We start from the raw sequence: 7,698 nt of genomic DNA, 5'->3' as shown, positions 1-7,698 counted from the left end.
ATTTTGTAAAGCTTTCCTCTTAAAAAGAATCTCTTAATGAATCTAAAAACCCTGAATGCTCCAAAGAACCCTTGAAGAAACTGTTTAAAGGCTGTATGTCAGAAAAGGTTCCAAGAAAGTAAAAAAACCCTTACGGGATATATATATATATATATATATCCCCTAAAGGGTTTTACCCCCGTGCTGCGGGGGTTTCCTCCGGGTACTCCGGTCTCCTCCCCCAGTCCAAAGACATGCATGGTAGGCTGATTGGCGTGTCTAAAGTGTCCGTAGTGTATGAACGGGTGTGTGAGTGTTTATGTGATTGGAACACCCTGATCCTGCAATGGATCAGCACCCTGTCCAGGGTGTACCCCGCCTTGTACCCCATGCTCCCTGGGATAGGCTCCAGGTTCTCCGTGACCCTGAAAAGGATGAGTGGTATAGAAGATGGTTGGATGTATGTATGTATATATATATATATATATATATATATATATATATATATATATATATATATATATAATCATAAGCTATCCAAAGGACCATTGAGAAACTATTTTATTAGACTGTAGATTTTTAATTCCCAAAAAGATTTCAAACAGAAGCTCTTTATGAATCTAAGAAACATTTACTATATAAAGAACCTTTTTTAAGCATTTCAACCAGGATAAAGTTCTAAGCAGAAACCCTTTAGGAATCACTACGAACTCACAACAGTCCAAAGAACCCCTGAGGAATCCTTTTTTTTTAATAAACTGTGTCCGTCAGAAAAGGTTCTAAGTAAAAACATATTAGGAAGCTACGAAAGTTTCATGATTTTTTTTTTTTCTTGAAGGAAGCTATAAATCAAACGCTATCCAAAGAACCCCCGAGGAACCTCTTTAAGAGTGTACAGCTTTTCATTTTCAACTCAAGCAGAACCTCCTTATCATAAGTAGAACTTGTGAATCTGAGAACCCTTAACTATCAAAAGGATTCTAGAGAGACCCTTAAGTTTTTTTTTTTTTTTTCAAACAGTAATGGTAAGGAATCCATTTGAAACTTGTAGGTTTAAGCTTAAACGTAGAACCCTTTTAGGGAACTAGAGTTCCTAAGAACCTTTGAGGAACCTTCTTGCCTAAGAGCGCTTTCTGATCGGTACTAAAGGGGACCTGAAATAGTGTACAGGTGGAAATCGTAATTAATAGATGATCTATTTTTGGATGTGCAAATGAATCTAATTGAACGGTTTGATTCACATCGCCAGGTTTGTTCAGAAGAGTCGACTCAGTGGAGTGAATCATACCCATGAAGTGAATCGAAATGAACATCAGTAAATGTCTGTAGCGCTACAGCCAGCAAACAGAGACGGAGCTCGTTTAGTATTCCGGGCACATGGCGGAGAGGGGGAGGGTGGAGCGAGGGATGGAGGGAGGGAGGGAGGGACGAGAGAGAGAGTGAGAGAGAGAGAGAGAGTGAGAGAGAGTGAGAGAGTGAGAGGGGGGAAAAACATGCTGTGAAGGAGGCAGGGGAAAAACAGAGCGAGGAGAGACAGACAGAGAGGAGAGGGAGAGACGGGAGAGGAGGAGAGATGATCCTTATTCTTCTCTGCCTCTCAGTCTAGCCTGTAGCATCCATCCTCCTGCATCCCTCCATCCCTCCACAGCCCTCCATCCCAGGTACAGTACACGAGCTCTTTTTATTTCTCTCCGGTCCTGCATTGCATGTTGCATTGAGAGACATGATGATGATGATGATGATGATGATGGGTGACACAGATGAAGGTTTGGAAAATAACAGATGTATGAGGATCAAAAGGATCTCTGTGTGAATATGTGCTTCCTGTGTCCTGTACCGTCGTGTGAAGCTCCTCGGCGTGCCGTAATAAGATGCAAAACTATTGTTCCCGGATCTCCTGCGCTTCAGGAGCGTCAGATCGTGACTTTGCTTTTGCAATGCACGTGTGTGTGTGTGTGTGTGTGTGTGTGTGCGTATGCATGCATGCAGAATGATCACATCTTCTACCGCATGTGCATCCCTCACACAGGGATCGTAACACAGCCATGGTGTGTGTCATGAGGAAACGTTCCGGCTCTGAGATCCTCCTTCCCTCTGGTGCGTCCTCCCACCCCACCCCTGCACGGAAACACGGACCCCACCCCCCCCCACCCAGTACCCCCGTCCCCATTCACACACCGCTGGGCAGCAGCTAATTCCCTCCAGATGAGGATGACGCTGCTGAGAAGAGCTCAGTGTGTGTGTGTGTGTGTGTGTGTGTGTGTGTGTGTGTGTGTGGAGGAGCTCGATCTACGGCGACACCCAGACATCCTTCTTCACATCTCATCTGGGTTCTCTCTCCACGGCCGCGCGATCTTATAGATAATTTAGGATCGAGGGCTGTAGAGAAGCTGATGCGCAGGCTGAGAGAGACAGAGAGATGGAAAAGAAAGGCGTGTGTGATATTAGTGTGTGTGTGTGTGTGTGGGTAAATGTGTGTATAAATATATATATCGAATGCCCTCAATATTCTCCATGTGGACTCTGTCCTCCAGCCTCAAGCCTTTTCCATGTAACATAGCTACGTTCTCTCCATTTTGACCGAAACGCCTTTCACCACCAAAAAAACGCACCTTTATTATATATATATATATATATATATATATATATATATATAAAAACACTTCTGATAATTCTGCTTTTTTCTTTTTTTACGGAAAAACCCAGATGCCGATTTACATCCCGAACGAATCATCTGCTACTGAGGGAGAAAACACTCCGTGTCTTGCGTGGTGTGATGACGCGGAGTTACTCTTACACTGTTAAACTTGTTGATCATTGTCCTATAACAGCACGTCCTGAACAGTTTTATCCCTCGTACATCGCAGAAACCTGCCAACAATTGCGGTTTTTCATTTATTATCCATTTAATGCTCCTGTTAGCGCTGACGTTACAGCAGCTATAAACAGTCGTTCCTTCACCATTCTCTATTAACGTTAAGAAAACACACACACACACACTAAAAATCCTTACATCACGCTACAGAGACGCGGCAAAGAAGCGTAAACTCCCCTGTCCTTAAGATGTGGTAAAACTTAATGTTATGAGTGTTACAAAGCACCGACGCTGGAGACTCCTTCCGTACGTGTTATATAATACACGTGTCCTTACAGAAAACTGTACAGCACAGCAATCTTTTTAAATTGTTATCGGAGCGTCCGCTGCACAAGCCCCTGTAAGTGAGCTGTTACTATAGCAACGATAACGTATACGGACGGGCGCGTTAATATGAACCCGGAGTAACACCGTCACCCTAAAAACTGCCAATTCATTAACTGAGGCGGACCTCAGAAGTAACGCAAACACACGGGCGAGTCTGAGGTTGTTGTGCTGAAGAGTGAGGAGAAGCTAATAACGATGATTAGCTGGATTTAATCAGACGTGTTAGCCAAGGACACGTTTCCCTTTTCCACGATAGCGTGCAAAACTAAACCGGGAATGGATAAAATGATCGACGGAGTCGGATAATCTGAGCCACGGGTCGTTCGTCTACGGGCGATACGCGCTCTACGAGGTCGAGCGTAATCCAATAAAGCGAGGGAGAGACGAGCGTGTGGAGGCTAAGAGAAGGAAAAAGTGAGCCAGGTCGGTTTTACGCCAGGTGCCGCGTCATCCTTCGAGCCGTTATATCATGGTGAGGGAATGGGGAGGAAGAAAAAAAAAAAACGCAGTTAGAAGTCATGACAGCACCGAAGATGGAGAAATCGGCAGCGTGGAGTTTCGCCGAAAGCAACAGGGCCGCGTTAAATATCGCAGGGATATCCGGTTAGATATACTTAAAGGATTAGCGTTCTTTGTCAAACGCAGCCTTCAGGAACTCATAACCTCGCCTCGCCGAAAGTCACGAAGCGGCAGCTTTCTGCTAAATAACGACGCAGATTCACCCTCAACCCAGCAACAGGCGAGGAAACCTAAAACGTGGAATCCTTTGTGTCTCTCGCTCTCTCTCTCTCTCTCGCTCTCTCTCTCTCCGTGTGTGTGGAGGAGGAAAAGATTGATTTCTACTGTGTGTTGTGAGAAACCGGTCATGCATGGCAGTGTAGATGTGTCAGCGGAGCATCCACGAAATCTCCAAGAGGATGAGGCCTCGCTAAGCCGACATGGTTTAGAGGGGAAAAAAGGTCAGATAAAAAAAATGAAGAAGAAGAAAATGAAACCGAGAGAGAGAGAGAGAGAGAGAGACTCGAGTTGCTATCGCACAATGTGTGTGTGCTGTGGAGTCGATAATCGGTTATACCAGTGGTCCCTAAAACCCTGCGTCCTGTGCACATTTTAGTGTTTTCTCCGCTTGAACACACACACACACACACACACATACACACACACACACACACACACACACACACACACAAACACTAATTAGCTACTTACTTGGATTAGATGATTTAGAGCGGGGAAAACAGGATAAAACCAGACCACCGGGTTCTAAGATATATACATTTCCGAAAGTCCCCAAAAGCTTCCGTTTAGCTGTTTTTAAAATTATTTCTAATTCAATTTTTTAAAGAATTCATTACATATAATATCATCGTCAAGCAACTGAGTTGAAAACTAGAATCTTGGAAAATCGTACATAAATTTTCCACGATTTCTGAATGACCGAGCGTTCTCGAGCCGGAACGAACCCTGCACGACGATCCGTGTTAAATCAAATCCGTCTGAATCGGTACGTTTACACGGACGGCGATAATCCGATATGAATCCGATTAAGACGATACTCTGATTAAGACACTAGCATGTAAACAGAGATTACTGATGATCTTAATCTGATTAAAGTCATACTCGAAGTAAACACGAACGGAATTAAGACATGTGGAGTGTTCCTGTTTTAGTCGCGTTACAGACATGTACACACCTTAATCACACTATTAACGTCGTGTTGGAGTTTTCACCGCATTGTGCGACAGGACACGATCACACACGGCAGCGCTCGACCGTTTCACGTAAACGAGAGAGCACGGCTGCGTCCCACACCGCGTACTTACCTGCGATATAGTAGGAGAAATACATGTATCTCAGCTACTATATAGACGGCAAGTACATGGTTCGGGACGCAGCCCACGGCTTCAATCAGTCGTCTATTAGCACGTACAGCACACAAAACTGTATACGGTACCATAACGAAGACCAACTGTATGTCGATACGTGAAATTCTGGAGGGACGTCGGACGGCGTGGCGCGGTGACGTAATGACGCGTGACGTTAATCCAGCTATGTTCTATAACACGTAACACGGGAACATGACAGGAGTATTCTAAAAGCAGCTCATGTAAACACCTTAATCAGAATATTGTCTGATTAGATTAGATTACTGCTGTCCATGTAAATATACTCAGTGTTGTCTGAACGCGAGCGTCGGTGGAAGCGATACGGAAAAAACCTGGAAGAAGACCGGACGCAGGACGCCGGCGTCGTCTCTGATGTGCTCACGAATTTGCTTCATCATCAATACCGAATATTCCTCATACTGAACCTTTCCTTTGTTTCGTAGCTTTCAGAATTGTAAAACGTTCTGGTCATATCTAAATATTTTAACTTTAAGATATTATCCGTCCTCCTGCACTCTGTTCGAGGTAAAGCCCTGAGCTCGAGTCTGTCCCGTTCAGGAGGACAGCAGGCTCGGAGCATTCCTGTAGCGGCATGCACGTCTATATTCCTCACACTGCGCTGTGTAGATTGTGTCCACATTCGCATTAACATCGACATTAACATACGAAGACATTCAAAACATTGAGAGCCATTTTACTCTACTACACAGTAAATACTCTACAACATGAAAATCTAACCATGAGTGGAGAAATGTTATTGAATGATGCCCAATTGATCAATCTAATCTCATCTAATCTAATGGGAAAAGATCAAATTCTTTATGACTGTAATCAGACACTTTAGGCAGCACATATTTAGGTTTTCTAGTTCATTCTAGCACTTTCTGTAAGTTTAGCAGCTTTTCTCTCGTATTATATTCATGTTTTCGTTGTCATTTTAATAGTGACGTAACACTGTGCAAATCTTTTCGCGTAATGATTATTATTGTATCTTACATTATTATAATTATTATATCATTATATCGTGTATTATTAGTGTCATTTACAGTTTCTTCTGTATTATTCGTGTTTTACGTCCTCTCTTTTACACACTATTTTCGCGTTTGTTAAATATATTTTTGTTTAAATTTTTCAAATGGTCATGTCACGTTTTTACTTATTAGTATCATTATTTTTTTCATTCATGGACTACAACAAGGGAGATGATTTATTTATTTATTTTAATACTGTAGTCATACATCGTGTTTAATATGTACTCATTCAATTTGTTGAATATATCAAAAAAAAAAAAAAATATCATGATAATTAAATTTGTAGACTTTTTTCTAATGTTTTCAAATATCGTTATATATATATTTCTCCGTTCTGGCCATCGACAGCAGAGACAATACTGACGCGTAAATACAAGCCAGACTATTATATAATTTACGCTCGTTGTCATGGTGACGTCCTAACAACGGCGTGTAAATTTGATTTTGAATTGCGAGTAAAATTTGGATCTATTTCTTTTTAATGGCGTCCTGACAAGTGTGTGTGTGTGCGTGTGTGTGTGTGTGTGTGTGCAACATTTTCAATTTACATTCTGCTAATACAACCCTGAAGATGCAGCATGTTGGAAATGAGATGGGTAATATTACTGCGTGTGTGTGTGTGTGTGTGTGTGTGTGTGTGTGTCCACTCTCATCCGTATGATCGATCACTGTGAGCTTGACAATACACACGATCATGATTATTTTATCGTCACTGTGAGGAACATTACAAATTGCTAAAACTCTGTGTGTGTGTGTGTGTGTGTGTGTGAGTGTGTATGGAGTGTGTGGTATGTGGAGTGTGCATGGAGTGTGTGTGGGCTGAGTGGACGCCTTTGTATTTGCAGAAATTGCGTGTAGAGATGAGGCTCTCATCTCAACGTGGCAATAACAGGTCATTTGAAGCGATTTGTGTGAGACGCCGCATTATTGACATTACACTGTTTACTGTATAATGCCTCCGTGTCTGTGTGTGTGTGTGTGTGTGTGTGTGTGTGTGTGTGTGTGTGTGTGTATCTAGTGTTCTGTTATGGGCAGTAAAGCGGTATTATAGTATAAGTATTTATTTTTCCTTTCGTAAACCAGTTTCTCGACAACGCTGAGCGTAAATGAAGCTCATGATTTCAAAAAGATGATGATGTCATATTAAAATATATTTACAGTGTACACAGCGGGGGAAATAAGTACTGAACACGTCAACATTTGTTTCAGTAAATATATTTCCAATGAGGTTATTCAGATGGAATTTTGACCAGACATCAGTATTAACTCAAGAAATCTGCACATATAAAGAATTCACAACATTAACGTCTATAAATAAAGTTATGTGTAATAAAGTGGAATGAGACGGGAAAAAAGTATTGAACACGCTAAGAAAAAGCAGTTCTCCAAGGCAAGATAAGGCAAGGAACCAGATGAAATCTGTAAGTAATTACACCCCCTATCTGTGTAAATTAATATCAGCTGGGTTAGTATAGTGATGGTCTATAAAAAGGCTTTTCGTTACCAAGGTGTCACACAAGAAACATCTCATGATGGGTTAAAGCAAAGAGCGCTCCCAAGACCTTCACAACCTTATTGTTGTGAAACATATTGATGGAAT

The sequence above is a fragment of the Ictalurus furcatus genome, chromosome 2, assembly GCF_023375685.1.
Source record: "Ictalurus furcatus strain D&B chromosome 2, Billie_1.0, whole genome shotgun sequence".
In the NCBI taxonomy this organism is placed as follows: domain Eukaryota; kingdom Metazoa; phylum Chordata; class Actinopteri; order Siluriformes; family Ictaluridae; genus Ictalurus; species Ictalurus furcatus.
The sequence above is the reverse complement of the archived record's forward strand: the minus strand, read 5'-3'. Positions refer to the sequence as shown.